The sequence below is a fragment of the Mustela nigripes genome, chromosome 14, assembly GCF_022355385.1.
Source record: "Mustela nigripes isolate SB6536 chromosome 14, MUSNIG.SB6536, whole genome shotgun sequence".
NCBI classification, from domain to species: Eukaryota; Metazoa; Chordata; class Mammalia; order Carnivora; family Mustelidae; genus Mustela; species Mustela nigripes.
The window spans coordinates 21,688,889-21,707,511 of NC_081570.1; the positions used below are offsets into that span (position 1 = coordinate 21,688,889).

Below are 18,623 nucleotides of genomic sequence, written 5' to 3' on the forward strand. Positions count from 1 at the left end.
TCTCTCCCTCTAATATGGCTTTTGTTTTTCTCCTCACTTCTCTACCTCATAGCTTCTTTCTTCTTGGAGGCCCCTAGAAGTTCCAGCGGATGGAACAGCTTCACTAGTCCAGCAACTCCAGAAAAAGTCTCAGGATAGAGTTTCATTGGTCAGTTCTGAGTCATGTGCCTATCCTTTAGCCAGTTACTATGACCAGACATTATGTTCAACATTTCCAATTACTAATCAGCCAGGCCAACGTTATGAGTCCATCTTCTGGAACCCAAAGCACTGAGGACCTAGGAGGAGGAGGTGATGGGTTCTCAAAGAAAAATAGAAGAGATGGTATTCTAGTGAGTTTCTAGTAGGTTTCAAACAGGCAAAAATAGTCTTTTGAGCAAGGGTAGGACTGAAAATATTTACCAACCAGTACACCAAGGGTGCTGACCATTCAGGTTAGAGATGGCCAGAGCCCCAGAGGCCCCTGCTGGGTTGGTCAGTAAGGAAGTGGGAGGGTACCGGGAGAGGAACTGGCACAGTATGGAAACACCCGGAGCTCAGGTTGGCATACTACACCAACAAATAAAGATAAGTTTCTGGATTTTATCAATTGCTCTGGCTATTCTGATGAATCCTGGTGAACATTCCCTGAGTCTGCTGCCCTACCTAGACCACTCCCTGTGTTTTCTTGGGTCATTGTCTGCACTTGGCTTTAGCAGTGTCCCAAGGCTTGTCTTTGCACGTTTTCTCTTTAGATCTTTGTTAATGAGTGTGTTCAGAATGGCCTGGTCCCACAGGCCACCAGCCTGGGAGACAGGCACTAGAGGGCTATGAACAGTGGGCCTGGCCTGGCCTTGTACTCTGGAGAAGTGTCTATGCTGGGTTTGTGTTTGATAACTTGAGGGCTCAGACCTTCTTCTCTGTATCAACCTCCAAATAGCAGTTGTTGTTTGAATTCAGGCCTGGTCACTTCTCTGGTTCTTGGAGAGGAATATGGCAATGTGGAGGACCACAGAACACATTTCCTCAGCCCATTCCTTCACACACCAGCTGCGTGGTTTGAGACTCAGCACTGCCATTTCTGTGGCTCAGTTTTTGCTTCTGATATGTATGGATAACAAGGACTAACCCTACCCCTCACCCCACCACCGCCAACTCTTGTTCTCAACATAGATTCTTGATGTAATGAATGTGAGAACACTGCACAGTTGGAGGTTGTCATTGAGATGAGGCAGCCCAGACAGGCCACCCATGACTCTGTGCCTTTCGCTTTCCTGGCTCCAGAAGCCTCCTGGGAAAGTGGCCCTGGTCATTCAGAAACATTAACACTCCTCACATCAAGGGACATGATGAATGGACCATGTCTCCTGGTTTGTTTGCTGTCACATTTGAATCGGGCTTCGAGTCTAGCGCTTTGGTCACTGTCATCGAACACCCCACTCAGAGCCGGCCCCTGGATCCTTTCCACTAGTGAGGCTCTTCTTGGGGACTTTAGCCTTCACCTCAATCTTGTTTCTCTTCCCCTTCCTGTCACATCCCAAAGAAAGGTGGCATTCAAGTTTCTTGTCAGCCGGAGGACACGCTAAGCCTGGCCAAGGGGAAATTCTCTAAGGGGCTGTCTTTCTGGTTTGGCATTTGAATGTTTCTGTGGGTCTGTCCCCATCCACTGGACTGTGTGTGAAATTGCCTTTAGGAGCTCCTACACTTATGGCTTTAGGATGTTGAATGGATATTTCCTTGAGAACATTCCTTCTTATCAACCTCTGAGAAGAGAGCTGTTGACAATAATTGTACAGGTAATTTAAGACTAAATGTAACTTGAACGATCTCAGTGGAGCCCATGGCCAAGACCTTATTCACCTAATAGCCTATATGCCCTACATTTCCCAGCCTCCCATGTGGTTGAGGTCACACCATGTGACTTATTCTGACCAATGGTCTGCAAGCAGAAGTAACAGGTGTCACTGAGGGACAAAGAGCTAATGTGACTTCTCCATCTCTCTCTTCCCACTCAGGAAACCTCAGGGTCCACCTGTTTCAGACAGTGTATATATAAGATGAAGAAGCACAAAAGTCCCACGTCAGACTGTGATGTGAATAAGAACAAAGTTTTTACTGTCTTAAGCCATTGAGATTTTGGGGTGTGTCTATGGCAGTGGTCAGCATTCATTATTGTGAGGGATGGAAGCTCTGGACAATGTAAGCCCCATGGGCAAGGTCTTGTCGTGTTCATCCCAGTGGTACCAGCACATAAGGCAGATGTAGATGCTGCTAAAAAATTCACTGATGAATGGCTGAACAAAGTCTCTGAATTTCTGATGTTCCCTCCCTAGGCAACCAGTGAAAATACTTTATCCACATTTTCCTCCAAGGAAGGTCTCTGTTATCTTTCTTCTTGCCTGGCTAAGTTTCATGTGTCCTTGCTTCTGAGAGTCCCTGATGCTTCTGGTCACACTACTCTGTCTCCTCATGTCAGTTCCCTATAACATAGGCCTTTCTGGTGTTTGCCCTAAATCCGAGTCTTTGTCAACAGTGGTCCCAAGGAGCACATTTGCTCCCGGTGACATACCTGTCACTAACCACTGGCTTGGGGAATTCCCATGCCATTTTCCCCAGTAGTTTGGTCTAAGGCCAGTATGGAAATTTGATACATCGATGTGAGTCCAGAGATGGTGCCAAGCAAATGCTCCACAGCTAGCCCCAATCCAGTAAATGCGACGTGTCATTGGGTCATTCTTCATAAGATGATTGTCTTGTGTTTCTAAATCTATCACAGGACTCATATTTTGTGTTTCCAAATTAACTTCCAGACTAGTCAGTAGAGGACTCTTTCAAGAATCAAGTGATTCACCCCTCTGTTGCTGAAGAACAGTCTAGTGGCTAAGGACACTAAAGTTTCCAGAACCTGAGTGCCCTGGTTCAAATCCCTGTTCCACCACTTATTGGCTGTATGACCTTTGATAATTTACCTAACCTCTCTCTGCTTCCATTTCCACAACTGTTATTGGGGAAACCTGGAGTGGAAAGAAGATCCCTTCCAACTCTAAATAACGAAATCAGAGAATGCCCACATGCCAAGCATTGCTCTGTGCTGGGCACTGCTGTCACCAGCTCATAGGAGGAAACTGGGGAGCCAGGAGCTTAGAAAAGTAACTTTGGTCCAGACCCTTGAGAGGTGCAAGTTGGGAAATAGACCCAGATATGACCCACTGATCTTATTCTTCACCACCCCCCTCAGTGACCATACCAAGTTCTCTACCCTACTGGTTTGGTTCCTTGTCTTCCAGGGGTGACTCACTTGCTGCCAACTGGCTCTGACATCAGAAAGTGCTTCTTCTCTTTGAATTCCAGTCTACCTCCTAGAAGATTCTCCCAACGGTCCTTGTTTTGCCCTCTGGAGCTGCAAAGTGAGCTTAATCTAATCTCCTCAGTAACTGCAAAATAAATTTAATAAACTCCATTAAAGTGTGTAATCTCATAGACGGTGAAAAATTTTGTGTTTCAAACTTTTTCCCCTAATTACTAGCACTATGGAAATTGCAGGGATTAAAGACTCAGCTGGAGACAGGGATGGATTGTGTCACCAAAAGTACAGATGAACAAACCCTCCCTCATGATAAGGTAGGCTGGGATTTGCATGAAATGAGGAGACAGATCCATGCCCATTAATTTCATGGGGACAGACAGTAATCTTCTGGGGTTTGTTTAGGAAACCAGGAAGAAGGTGGAGGTAGGAGTAAAGGCTATGTGTGGTGATTCAGTGACAGCTTCTCTTTGACAAACTGATTCTATACATTTCAGAGTTCATCTGGGTGAACCCCATTTTCCAGGCCAGAAAAAATTCCTTCTCCTCCACCATCCCTTCCCTACTACCTTCTACTCCCAGGAAGGAAGAAACTTGCCTGACATCACATAGCTACTCCACAGGAACCTAGGATCAGAATCCAGGCTTTCTGGTGCTATGTCCAATGACCTCCTCTTGCATGAATTAATCCTGGTCCTTATCAGCTTTGGTGAAAAAAATGTGGACAACCATACTGTCATAGGGTTATCAAAAAGTTCTCTGTTGTCAAAAGAAGATCTTTCTTTTCATTGCTGTGTGATCCATGAGAAACAGTGGGGAGGGCATGATGAAGTAGGGCCTGACTCCTCTAAGTTCATGTCTCACTGTCCAGCACACACATGGTGGCACACTTCACACCACACCCTGTCACAGACTGATGAAGACTGGATTGGTTTCATCACTGTTCCCACCAAAGGTGGGCCTTGCAATCTCTTTCAATACTGGAGTTAATTAATGAGATATAATCTATTTGCCATACCTAGACTATATAAGCTCTATTCCCCAAGAGAAAAAGTAGGCAATTTGTGACTTTTAATTTTTTCCTAAAACCCCTTATTAGGTATCAGCTATGGCTGTTAGTGTGTAAAAACATCACAATAGACTCATGGCAAGAATGGCCACAATCTTCCCCACGTCCGGTAATCAAGTCCTTGATGTGACTTTGTAGCTCTTTTCATTAAGTGGTGAAATTTGTTTCCTGTCCCTTACCTCCCTTACCTGGGCTGGCTTTTTGACTTCCTTTGTCCAGTAGAACAGGATGGAAATAATAGTATGACAATGTAGAGCCTGGGCCCCAAGAGACCCTGAATTCTTCTATTGGGATCCCTTGGAATACTATCACCACTATGGGAATAAGCCTGGGCTAGCCTGATGGAGGATGAGAGACCCTATAGTGTAATCACCCTCATCACCCCAGGTGACAGCCAGATAACTGTCATTCATTGAGTAAAGACATCAAAGATTAACCAACTCCAGCTGACTTGACAGCTGACCACAGACAGGTGAGTTAATCTAGGTGAGATGCACCAAGCCTGTGCAGACCTGAAGAATCCTCTAGTCATGCTGCAGATTCATGAACTAAATAAGTGAGTATTATTTTAAGTTGCTAGGTTTTGGAGGTTTTATTTTTTTAAATGTAGGCATGACTAATATAGCTAATGTATTCCCTTAAACTATTTTTAAAAAGATTTATTTATTTATTTTATTGGGAAGGAGCAGAGAGAGAGAGAATATCAAGCAGACTCCACACTGAGCATGGAACTTGATGTGGGACTCGATCCCTTAACCCATGAAATCATGACTTGAGCAGAAACCAAGAGTTGGGTGCTCAACTGACTGAGCCACCCAGGTGCTCCCACTTCAATAATAATATGTGATAACAATATGTGATATTGCAGATGAAAAATCTGTGACTCAGAAAAGTAAAGACTTGCTTGAGGTCACTTTGCTTAGGTCACAGAGCTAATATTCAATCCAGGTCTTTATGACTTTTCTGTCAATGTTTAATGTGACTGAAGAATTTCTAATATGGGAGTGGCAACTAGGTTTTATTTCATTTGATAATGTCTGCTTGTAAGGTAGTGTTGAAAGATGCAGAGGAACAATAAAGAGTACTGTGGTTGATTAGTGATGTCTGCCACCAGTGGTGAGTGTGGGAGCAGCATAGTAAGTGCTACTCATTTACCATGTAGGTCTTGAGTCTACCAAAACCTAAAGTATGAGAGAATTTTGACAAACATATCAGGATTTGTCACCAACGCAGAGCAGGGTGATTGTGAGCACCTCCTGCTCTTAACCTAAAATGACCAAGTGTGCTGGCTTTATAGTCAAGCCCTCAGTCCTCTAGCTATCAGTCCTGCTGCCATCACTATCCAGCCCAGAGTGACCCTCTTAGGGATGGTGTCAGAATTGAGAGAGAAAGGATGAAAAAATATTAATTTTCAGGTAGAAATGATGGCCCAAGGACATTTGAATCCTGTTTCTCTCTTGAAATTGATGAAAGTCATTGACAACAAATGGTAGATAGGGGAAAATTTTTTTTCATGAATTTTTATTGAAATCAGAAATTGTCACAGCGCCGAAACACAAATCCTGAAGCCTTTCTGCCCCCAAACTGTGAAATCTAGACCAGCACACAGAAGAAACTGAGAATCCACACAAATATTCCCCATATGTTTTGTGGACTGGAAAAGTTGAGGCTTTATGGGACACATCCCAGAGGAAGTATTCCAGACCTGAGAACTTTATCCAGAAATCCTTAGCTTAGAGTACTGAGATGCCCCAGGGACTTTGTTGGGTTCACGCTGACTGCTGGGTGTCAAACACCAAGCTGTGTTCCCATGACACAGGCTTCTGTAAGGGAGAGTCCAAGATGACAAACCCAAAGGGAAGCTGTAGTCTTCCTGAGGCTGTCCTCCCACTCCTTTCCATGCTACACTTCTACAGAAAGCTGGTCCCATCCAAAACAAGCTGATAAGAAACCAACACAGGAATGTGTATGGATGTTGCCAGAAAGGAGAAAGGGAACATAAGCAAAGACAGATGAGAAAATATATCACAAGAGGAATTGCCCAAAGAAATGGGGAAAAATTCTTTGTTCTTTAATTTCAAAGGACACAGTGTCTCTTTAGAAAGACTCAAATAAGAAATAAGAGGAATGAAAAAAGTGATTATAAAATGCCATCATGAGATGAATATCAAGCTGGCTATTCTTAAGAATGAAACAGAGAGAGAGAGGAAAAAAACAGAAGAGATGAAAACCACATTAGAAACAAAATGAGTATGGCTAAAGCTACAATAGGGAACATTGTGGATAAGCTAGAGAAAGAGATACAACATTACATAGAAAAGAAGAGCTTTTTTTGATCAAAGATTGGAATGATGAGAAGCATAAAAGAAAAACAAAGGTTATCCAACAAGACAGCCTTGCTTGGGACAAATGGTATAAAAATATTCAAAGACATACTAAGACAGTAGCCTTGATATAAAAATAGGAATTTCCAGATCTAAAGTGCACGTAGTCTTGAAGGAAAAATTGCCAAAGAAATATCATCTCTGAGACAAGTCTGAATGAAATCACTGGGCTTCAAAAAGAAAAGATTCATTTGGTTGTTCAGGTAAAAAAGTTGAAATCAGAACATAGAAAATCAGGCTGGTACAAATATCTTCATTTTCATGGTAATGCTCGAAGACAGTGGAATAATGTCTGCAAAGTTCCAAGGGAAAGAAAGTACAACCCTAAATTTTATACCCAGCCAAGTTGTCTTTCTAGTGAAAAGGCAATAGAGACATTCACAACGGTGCAGAGCTCAGGAAACAACATTCATGAGTCTTTGGGGAAAAAAAAATCTATTAACAAAAATTTGAAATGAAAATAGAAAAAAGGAAAGGTAAAGGTAGGGTTAAAAGTTAAGATAAAAAAGGAAGAAAGGGATGACTAGGGGTGAGAATGGATTCTCATTAAATGCAGAACTCACTCTAAGTTGCCATGATAATTGTGCTTCCAGAACAGCATGAAATGTTATGAATCCTGTCAAGGTAATAATAATGTTTTAAGGAACAGTGTAAGTGTGCTAATTTCCTAACCTTATTACCAAGGATTCAATACATTCAATTTAAAATTAAAGTGTAATAATAAAAACAGTTTTTTAAGCATGTCCACAACATCTTAATATTTTATGTTTTCTTCTTAACTATATTTAAGGAAAAAAATCTCTTGTATAAGCAACATTTATCTGAAGTTAATATTTTATTTCACTGTAATTTTTAATCCTTCTGTTAAATTTAAGTAAAATTACTTCCAGTACTTTTTAATTAAAAATAGTATGTACAATTTCATTTTTCCTCATCCATCTTTCCTTCTATGCTGCATATGTGCATGGAGAAGTGCCTAGAATGAGATTCAGCAAATATTGAGCTTTTTCTTGGTAACATTCAGCATTCCTTGAATATTTTACACTATACATTTGCCATTTTTTACAAAACTAAAATTCATTTTTACAAAATTAAAATTCATTACTTTTCAATTATCTCAGTGGTATCAGTCAGATCTCAGATTGCCTTGCTCAATGGACTCCAATCTGGATTTTGACAAATGTGGGGTTTTGGGGACTATCTTTGCTAAAAATATAGGATGGCATCAGAGGGTTGCAGGGATGAAGATGAAGAATTTGAATATGGTCAGTCTGGCTCCAGAGGCTGTGGACTTACTTAGCAAAGACCAAGATCCTCAGCCTGTCTCCCACCCCTGTCTGATGTCCTCCAACTCTTCTTATGCTGGGGAGAGCTGGGCTGGGGGAGCTTCACCTAGGAAGAGATAAATGGATTTGGTGTTTCTCCTCTGGCCCCTCTCTTTCTCACCACCTTCTCCCCAGGGTTCCTAGTGAAATTAGGAGCAACTGTAAGTCAGAGGCTGGCCTGGGAGACAAGAATTTGAGTCCCAGTACCGTGACCCAGTAAGACTTGCTCTGTAAAACAGGAATGCGCTATTACATGAATCTCTTGACTCATTCCTTCACTTGCATATTAAATGAAACTTTATCAAACACCTACTAGGCCCTGTGGTGGGCACTGGAGTTTCAGTGGTAGACAGAGCCCCTGTCCCCCCAGGGTGCCAGGGTGCTGAGGAGCCAGATCCCAGGGGCCCGGATGGAGAATGATAGGTACATAGTGGGGGCTGAATCTGGTTCAGGGGAGACATCAAAGACATGGGAGAAGCTGGGGAGGGGGGGCAGGGAGAGCTGGGGAAAGGCATTCCAGACTGTGGGTGGACAGGAGGTCATGGCAAGTTTTCCCCCAAGTGCTGCTAGAAGCCACTGGAAGGATTTTGAGCCTGGAGGGATGTGATCTAATCTACTTTTTCAGACATTGCCCTGGCCACCTGGTGGAAGAAGGAGGTGGGAGGCTGGAGAGGAAGCTGGAGGCGTTGAGGGAAATGGGGGGGGAGAGGCTGAGGTGCAGCGGCACTTGGCTGGTTCTAACGCGTCCCTATGCCTTTTCGTGTGTTCCCTGGTACATTCAGTCCAGGCAGCCCGGCTCCTGGCCCCTCTTCCCTCCCAGGCCATGGAAGAGGGAAGTTGGGGCTGCCTTGCCCTGAGAAGCAGGAATGTGGGGAGAAACACATTTCCCCTCGGCATTCCTGGGATCACCTTCTTAACAGCCACATCACTTTTGCACAGAGACAAGGGTGCAAGATGGCTAGTTGATGGCTAGTTTGCATTGCACTAGCCCCTAACCTCAGTTTTGCTTCCCCCACCTTAGACAGAGAGGAAAGACAGGGTGGAATACGGGGTGAACGTTTCAGAAAGCTGCCTTCCCAGGCTCTCTGTTTCCTGCCACAGGCCCCAGCGCCTTAAGTAACCAGACTTAAACCTTCCTGCCTGGCCCCACTTCTCTTCCCACAGTGCAACCAGACACTTCCCATGCTGCTCCGCCTAGGCTCTTCCCTGTCCCAGTCCGTGACTTTCCCTCATCCTCCCTGGCCGCCACCCGCTATGCCTCCCCTGGGAGGCAGGCAAAAGGTCTCCCCCTTGCAGAGATGAGAAATAACCAACCAGAGGCAAAGGATGTGACTCACCCAGTCTCCTAGCACCAGAGCCCAGATGCACGCCAGACCAGCCTGCAGCTCCCCCAGGCTTGACCATGGAGCTGTCAGCTCCCAGGACCTGTGGCCAGGACCCTCAGCCCCATAAGAGCTCTACCGCAACCACAGCCCCCGCATTGTTCCTGGCATTTCAGAGCACTTTCTGACCTAGCCGCTCATCCATTTGTTCTTCATCCAAATCCTGTAAAATGCATCAGGCAAGCATGATCATCATCACTGGTCAGATGAGGAAACTGAGTCCCAGGGAGAGGCAGTGATTTGACTGGAGCCAGTCAGGGTGTGTGTGTGTGTGTGTGTGTGTGTCTAGGGGTGGAGGCAGGACTGAAGGCTTGGCCTCAGAGCTCAGGAACACTGGAGAGAAGCTGAAGGAAGGAATGCAGGCTCAAGGGTGAATCAGGGAGGGTTTCCTGAAAGAGGCAGCCTCAGCGGCTGGGTTAAGAGGACCAAAAGGATGAGGCTTGGTGAGAAAGGAGGCCAGACCCGAGGGCTGAGATGAGCTCAGGCACAAAGCCCAAGAGAAAAGAGGGCTGTTTGCCATTTGGATTGTGCAGAATAGTCAAGAGGGGAGGGTGGGGGGGTGGTGGTGAAGGCTTCAGAGTCAGGGCCAAGGTTTTAGAGGACGTCTGAGACCCAAGGGGACTTATCTATCCTGGAGCATGTTCTCTCTACAAATAGGTTACTCATGGACCCTTATGTAGCACCCACTGTGGGCCTGGCACCCCTGAGAAGCTCTGTAAATACTAGGTGACCGACTAGTTAGGTAGGGACTGTTTTAGTGCCCATTTTACAGGGGAGGGAATAAGGTACAGAGAGGTTAAGTCACGGGTCCCAGGTCCCACTGATCTGAGTGGCGGAGCCAGGATCTCCGGGGCTCCAGTGCATAAGTTCTTAGCTTCAGGACGCCACAGTGCTGTTGCACACAACAGACACCCCCCCTTACTCTCTTCCTGCCCTCTTCCCACTTAACAAGCCCCTGGGAGGTCAAATTGATAGCAGGAAGTTTCCACCTAGCAGCCGTGTGTGGTCAGCCAGAAGTGTCCATCATCAGCTCAGCTGCCCTTGGACACCTGAGACAGGAGGCTGTAGAGCCATCTGAGGAGACTGAGGACTGGGCAGGTGGCAAGTGCTGGCTTAGCTCTCTGAGGGATGTACAACCTTGGGCAAGCCACTTAACATCTCTGAGCTGCCTTTTTCTCCTGGGCTCTGATGCAATGAGAAGGTTCAAATGGTTAAGAATACATTTTACAAACCCGAGAGTTGGGGGAGACGGTCATGAGCCTGTGGGTTTCATTGTCACCAGGACCTCCTCTTATTTTCTAGCAATCCTGGGACCCAGCAAGGTGTTCTTCTTCCCTCCCCTGACACCACTTTTCTTGAACCAAATCCCCCAGCAGGAGAGTAAGTGAAAGCTGTGATTGACTTGTCTTTATCAATATCCCTCCCACTGCTTGCTGCCCTCCCCGTGGACTGAGCAAGGAAAATCCATTCATGCCTCTGGGAGCTCCAAGCCTCATCAGGCCCTCAGGTTCCTTAGAATCCCAGCATGTTGGAGCTGGACTCTAGGAATCCATCAGGCTCAGCCCGTTCACACAGATCGGGAAACAAGACTGATGGTAAATAATAGCAACAACCACAATATTAGTAATAATAAGTGTCTGTGTCAGTACATCTGGTTGCAGATGATAAGAAGAAAATCCACATCCACGTGGCTTCAGCACAAAGGGGAGGTATTAACATAGGTGAGTGAAACGTGGAAGAGTGGGGCTTCAGGAATGGCTTAATCAGGAAGGAGCTAAGACAATGTCCCTGATTCTGAGTCTCTCTCACTCTTTGCCTTGGTTCTGTCCCATTGCCTCCATTCTCAGATACTGTGTGCTGGCAGGAGGTTACCAGCAGGCTTTCTGTCCCCTCAGGTTCAATTCTGGAAGCAAAGACCACACACCTCTGTCCCAGCTTTCCTCGCCACTGTTTTGTTGTACCTTGTTGGCTCTTTCTAGGCCATGTGACCATTCCTGAGCCAATTACCATGGCCAAGTTAATGTCATGGCCTGGCTAGCTGGGGCCTGGGGGGAAGCCTCACCCAGAACCACAGACAAAGGGTCGAAGAACTGGGGGTATCCTTCTTTGATCCTTTCCCAAATCAAGGGCTGTTGTTGAAATAAGAGGACATGAGTACTGGGGAGGCAAAGTACGGATGTCCCCCCCCACCCAGGGTACACACACTGGATGAAGCACCAGCTGCACACAGAAGCTGGTTCAAGCATTTGGCACCAGTGATCACAAATCTCCCCAGCAACGTGCGGGGGCGGTGAGCATTCTCACAGAGGAGGATATTGCAGTTGGCACTTGCGATGACGTACCTAAGGCCACACCGCTAGGTAGGGTTCAACGTCAGCACGCCAAAGTCCATTTTTTGAACACTTACCACTGAGGGCAACTGGGGCTCACTCCCAGCGGGGAATGCTAGGAGACTTTGTAGAACACCCCTCCCAGCTATCCCACCAATGGGTCAGGGAGCCACGGGGGGTGTCCTCCAGGTCCTTACTGGGTCCTTCCCTGTCATTGGCAGAAGGCTGTCTGCCTGGCATGCGCCCGAGAGGAGGCCTCAAATGGAGACTCATGGGCACTTGCTGGAATGCTCTAGTGGTAAGATCTGGGATGGGGCGTGTTGAGGGGGGCTCTGCCTGGGATGTGGACAGCATTGGCCACAGTGTATGATTGACGGAGGGGGAGTGGGCCTTCTCCTTCATTCCTGCCTTGCCCACCTCTGCCTCCCTGGCCACTCCCAACCCACAAAGGAGGAGGAGCTCTGATCTAATTTATCAGAGCCATGGTTACTGGGGCCAAGGTCACTGTGCTGTAAGGCCGGAGCCCATGCAGGTTTTTTCCTGTGCTTCTTGCCACTGATATGTGGTCAGTGACTTGGGAAACAAAAGCAAAAGAAAAAATTGAATTTCCTTACTACTCACAGCCACTGACAAGTCCTTGAAACAGGCGGAGTGACATTCTTGTAGGAACTCAACTGCCTCTGAGTTAATACTTAACTAAAGGCTGAAGGCAACCTTAGCTTAACATTATCTTGACCTCCAGGATCTCGGAAGTCATCTTTAATGTATAAAGATTGCTTCGGAAACATCCTTTATCTACCCCCCAAGATACATCCTGGCAGTCATCCTCCAAGCATAGGGCCCACCGATATGCAGCTGAGGGGTCTTGTGACTAGGGTTGGACTAGACAGTAATGAATGACCTTTCTCTAACAACAGCTAGCCCCCTCAGGGGCCTGGAAACCTTGTTTCCAAAATACCTGGGAGGCATGTGCTGTCCCTAACCCCCTCCCAACTTGAAAGTATAGAATCAGTTACCGTCACAACACAAGTGAAGCCCTTTCTGCCCAAGGGTCCTGTCCCCATGCTTTAATAAAACCATGTTTTTGCAAAGAAGACATCTCCAGAATTCTTTCTTGGCCACGGGATCCGAACCCCAGCATCTTCAGCATTGTGAGCGCATGCAGACGGGACCTGCCTCTACTCTTCCACTTTGTCCCAGAAACCACTGCGTGGGTAAGTTAGGTCAGAGATTGCAAGCTTAGCCCTATGGCTCTCTGCTTCCCTTCTTGAAATTCTTTCCTCCTATGGTCAGCCAGAGGTGAACCGATCTCAAAACTCATATCAGACTGGAGTAAGAGGCCCCATCTAAGCTTTGAGCCTAAGCTAGATAATTCTATCCCTAAGTGTAGAGGGAGACACAGTGACCTTGGCAGGGTCTCAGCCACCCCTTTGTTCCTCCTCCCTGGGCTGCTCCGCTGGAGATGGTTGGAAGTCCTCAAGGGCAAGGTGACCCTGCCAGGGCCCCTCCCTGTGCTGGGCACCTCCTTCTCCTTTATTCTCCATCCCAGAGGTTCCTGGAGGCCTGGAGGGAGGAGCACAGGGGAAGTGGCTGCTCTGCTTTTCTCCTTTCGTGTCCTCAGCCAGACTGCAGGCCAGGGCTCGGGGCTCATAACTTCAAAGTCCTTTTCACGTTTCTAGGTCAGAATTTTGTTGCTTTTGGCCAAAGGCCACTCAGCATTCACAGAGCACAGCATGGGCTGGACGCAAACTTAGAGTTAGTTATGGGTTCGGACTGGCGCCCGTAGGTCCTGGTTAGTGGCTCCGTTGGAAATGACTTTCACCCGAGCTCACACGGTGCCTGGACCCCAGGTATAGATGTGTCTGTGGGGCCATTGGACATGACCTCTGGTTCCGAGGAGTGCTGGTGGTGGAGCCCCGAAGTCATTGCCCCAGGGTTGGTGATGGCTCCAGGCCCACAGAGCTGGTGGCACTGGGGCGGCACTGGGGGGTGGGAGGTCGGAGCTTCGGCCTGCTGGTGGGGTGCCAGGCTCTGGATCTCTCCTGCTTCAGCTTCCTCATCCATGGTATGGGCTGGTAGCAATGGGCGGGGGCTGTTGTGATGCTTGGGTGAGGGGAGGCAGAGGAAGTCTGTGTGCTGGCACAAAGCCAGCTCTCAGGGATCTCAAACTCAGGGGTTCCAGAACTTTCCATCACGCCCCAGGCTCCTGACAGCAGACAGTCTGGAGACAAATAGGACAGTTGAATTTGTCTCTCACTGAGCTGCCCACCTGGAGCCTGCGAGGCACCGGGTGGGCTCTGATTGTGGGAGCTCCCACAGGTCTGCTGGGGGGTGCAGCCCTATGGCTGGACTGGGGCCTGGTGTGGATGGAGAGGGGCTGTGGATGGGCAGGTGACTCACTGCGGGGTCATTTCAGTTATAGATACATGGGGGGCTTCTGGATTCCTTCCTGCTACTCCAGGACTGAGGGTCCTGGCCTGGGCACTCGAAGCCCAGCCCCTCAGTCCCTCCTGAGGAGCCAGTGTGAAAGCTGGCAGGGCCTCCCCATCCAGGGCCCCCCAGAGGCTGCACCCATCTGTGCCCTCGGGCCTGGGGTTTGGGGTCCTAGGGGGAGGGGCAGTGTGATGCGGCTGGAGCCAAGGGCAGAGACTAGACAGGTCCTTCTGTCCTGAGCCCCATCTGACACCTCATGCAAGAGCAGTGACGGTTTGGGCCCAGTGCTGCTGGGGTGGGGGGTGGCGTGGGGCAGAGGTCAGCCTGGTCCTGGCACAGATGCGGGGGTCTGGGGGTGGTGGGCAAGGAGGCATAAACTCTGACAGTGATTCCTAGATGCTGGAGAGTGCCAGACTTGCCCAGGGTGGGGATGTTGAATACAGATCTCCTGCCCCCCACCCCAGTGTACTAGTTCTGGGGTCTGGGGAGGGTCCTGTGGGTCAGCATGTTAACAAGACCCTCCCCCATTCAGGAGGTGGTCAGCCACACTTTGGGGGCCCCTAGGGGTTGTCTCAGGCCTAGGGCTGGAATTGGAGGACACAGAGCAGCCAAGGGCCAAGGCAGGGAACCGGTGAAGGTGTGGAAGTCTCACGGAGTGGGGAGAAGAGTGCTTTATTGGAAAGACAGATGGGACAGCATGGGTGTTCAAGACTCTGGGGACACATGGGACCTGCCTCTGTCTGTCCTTCAGAATTCACATGGACTTCAGGGTGCATGTTTCCATGGCTGTAGTCCTGTGTGGTTTGTCCCCCTGTGGTCTTTGGCTGTGACCAGTAGACTATGGCAGCAGGGATGCTGTGCTGCTTTCTGGGAGTGGGACTTAAACAACTGGCAGCTCCGCCTTCCAGTTGTTGTGGGGAGGCCAGTAGAACAGGTGCGACTGGCCTCGAGGAAGCCAAGATGTTACGGGGACAGAGATGCCCAGTGACCCCATGGTGGCTAACGAGCCAGGCCAGGTGGCTGCATGTGACAGACGTCACAGCCCTGGCCGGTGTGGTGGGGGAAAGACTGAGGAGCCAGCCAACAGCCAGCGCTAAGACCCAAGTAAGAGGCCCCATTGTGCCATCGCTGTGAGAGTCTTGTGGGCCACCCTGCAAAGGCCTGTACCTGCGGAGCAGACACAAACTGTCCTCCAGGTGCCCAAATCCTCGCTCTGAAAATTATGAGCAAAATATAATGGGGGCTCTTTATGGCCACCAAGTTTTAGAGTGGTTCATTTCACAACGGTAGAGAATCAGAGCGCTGAGTTGTGGGCTCAACTGGTCAGAGGCAGACTCTGGCGCCTGGAGGACACCCAGGTTCAAGGTTCAGCTCTGCCACACTGCAGCCATGTGGCTTTTGTCAAAGGACTTAAGTCACTTTAAAATGGAAGTGGATCATAGTACCCTTCCCAGGGGGCTTTGTGAGGATTAGGAAGTCAGTCCCTTGGAAGTGCTTAGAATGGTGCCAGCACGTAACTCTGATTAATCACTTAGCAAGACTTTGGCACCTGTTCTGTCATTATTAAAGATGTGTTCATTGATTGAGCACCTACTGTGTGCCACACACTGTTCCAGGAGCTCGGGGCACATCAGGAACAAAACAGACCCAGATCCATGTGATGAGGGGCAAGGGCGGGAGGAAAGGGACTGAAAGCTGGCGAGGTCCCCCCATAGTTAGGTGACTTTGCAGACCACAGGACAACAAAGCAGAGGGGAGATGGGAGAGTTCCTGAGCTGAACTGCGCTGAGGTCCCAGGAAGAATGTCCTTCTCCCAGCAGACATCGCTGTGCCGGAGTGAGACAGACTGATGCCCAGGCACCCTCTGACCCTGCTAGGAGGTGAGCAAGCACCGGCTGGGACCACTAGGTTTATTTTGGCGGATGAAAATCTGGCTCATTAGGAAGCTAGGTTTATTTTGGTGGACCAAAATAAACCTAGCTTCCTAATGAGCCAGATAAAAGCACATTGCTTGGAAAGTGCTATTCCAGCAGAATTACCTGAGCCTTTTACCATCAGATCAGACATCCCATGGTAGCATCTGGCGAAGGTGTCAATGATCATAATTAATTAGGCCCTCCCCACATTTCTGACAGGATGGTCTGTCAGCACAAGCCACCACCCTGGTCTGTGGGGACAGGGACGGGTTGACCCTGTGCACCTGGGAGCACCCCTGTGGGTGGGAACTCCGGGCACTCAGGCTCCCCCTACAGCCCTGGGTGGGGGGTGTCCAGGGGATGCAGTGCTCACCCCAAATACCCCTCCTTGCCGGTTTCTGAGACTTCGAAACAGCAGGTGGCTGGGAAGCCTGAGAGTTCCGATGGAAGGAAACAAAGTGTGTGGTGACAGCGGTGAGAACGTCACAGCTCTCCTGTCCTGGTGCCAACAGACTACGGACTACGGGCCACCCTGGGGTCAGCTTTGTGCACATGAGCTCGGCTAACCCTATGGCAGAGGCGACTTCCCGACCTATGTCACACCTGGAACACTTCGGGGAGTCAGGGGCTTGGACAATCACTCCACCTTCTCCTGCTCCCGGGCCCCTGGGCATGTTGCCTCCTCCACTTCCCATCTCAGCTCAGTGGCCCTCCCTGGGTCCCCCCTGACCTCTCCCTGAGGTCATGGCCCCTCCGGTCACCCAGTGACCCTCACATTGTTCATGTCCCCGTCCTGTCCACGGGGCTCTTCTTGTCTCCCTCAGAGTCCTCCCTGCATGATCCGCACCAGCAGGCCTGTCACGGAGCCGGTCAGTTGTTGGTGTGTCTGTCACCACTTCCCATGACTGCATGGGCTGGGAGGAGGGACTGGGTGTCTTCTGTCCCCTGCCTGCCCCCTCCCGTGCTTCGGGCAGCGTCTGGAATAGCTGCTCATCAAATGATGGGAGGGCGGGAGTTTGGGAGGGTGGATCGGCATGATGCGAACGAATTAATGAAAGTTACCGAATGGAGGAACTGAACTAGGAGCTACGACTCCTCTCTAGGGGTTTTGTTGCGGTGACAGCTCTTAGGGGAATCTTCAGAGTGGGGAACTGGGGCCTGGGGCTGAGCAGTTCGGTCTGGGAGGCAGACTGGGGGACAGGCAGGCAGAGTGTCCCGGAGGGAGGTGGGAGGGCGGGGGAAGTGCTTGAAATCACCGTGTTCAGCCATCGGCGGCCTTGCTGGGGGCAGGTGGAAGACGAAGGCCGCAGCATGGCTCAGAGAAGGGGATCTTGGTCCCAGCTCCTCCACCAAGCAGCTGCAGGACCTCCAGCCTGTGACCTCCCCTCCCTGGACCTGCCTGTGTGTGTAAACACAGGAGAGCCCCCTCCAAGGAGGCAAGGAAGAAGGAGCCAGTGCTGGGGCTCCAGGAGGGGGCTCGCTTTTGCTCTCTGCAGGATGCTCAGAGTGTGGGGCTGAATTACAAGACTCAGCCCACCAGGCAGGCCCCATGGAATCCATCTGGTGACTTGGGCCATTAACTCCTTCTGCGCCAGCTGGTCACTGAGAAGTGCCACATGCAGGCAAGTGGGGAGCGGGAGACAATGCCAACAAGACCAGGAGTCGGGGTCTGCTCACTGCCTGGGCTGGGGCAGGATGTACGTCAATGCCTTTTGGAAAACTCACTTTCTCTAACGAGCTTCTTGATCTCTTTGCTCCATTCATGCGACCTTTTCTCCATGTTCCTGGCACTGTGCTGGGTGCTGGATTACTGTGGACAGCAAAGCTGACTCCATTGCTGCCTTCCTGGAGGTCAGAAACCAGCAGGGAATGGATGTGAAAGAAATAATCACCCAAGAAAATCATTGCCCACCAGCGAATAGAGAGGGTGCAGTGAGAGGGGTCACAGGGAGGAGGGAACGAGGAGAGATTTCTCTGGGGGAGATGATGGCTGAGCTGGGACCTGAAAGATGTGAAGACATTAGCAAGGCTACAAGGAGGAAGGAGCATTCCAGGTAGAGGGAACTGCATGTGCAAAGGCCCTGAGGTGGGGCAGAGTCCAAGGGTCGGTCCAAGGGTCCGAGAATTGCCAGTATGACCTCTTCCTCATCATTTAGTGATGATACTAGTAAAGAAGCCACTAATCCTCCATCCCCTGCTCCGTCAGGCACTATGTTAGACATTTGCCTCTATAGTCTTGAATATTACAACGATTCATTGCACCTCTGCTGTCTGAGCACTTCCCAGTTGAAAATTGTCCCAAGAACCTCTCTCCTTCCCTCACCCTCAGGGTAAAATCTGCATACCTCAGCTTGGTGCTTAGGTGCTTAGGGTTCCTCTAGGTCCAGCCCCTGCAGTCTCTCTAGCATCATGGAGGGGACCACCCTTTGTCCCCCTACCCTGCCACCCCACCTAAGGTTCAGTTTCACCCAACCTGTTATTCTCCAAATAATCCTGCCCTT

The 18,623-nt window shown here is 49.2% G+C and overlaps 1 long non-coding RNA gene across 1 annotated transcript in view; it reads left to right on the plus strand.

Annotated features, from left to right (window-relative positions):
• The window catches only part of LOC132001654 (uncharacterized), a 45,321-nt gene extending 42,022 nt beyond the window's left edge, over positions 1-3,299 (plus strand). The window contains exon 3 of the long non-coding RNA XR_009399648.1: positions 3,267-3,299. This is a non-coding gene — a long non-coding RNA (uncharacterized LOC132001654). The remainder of the gene's footprint in view (positions 1-3,266) is intronic.
• Positions 3,300-18,623: the final 15,324 nt, after the last annotated feature.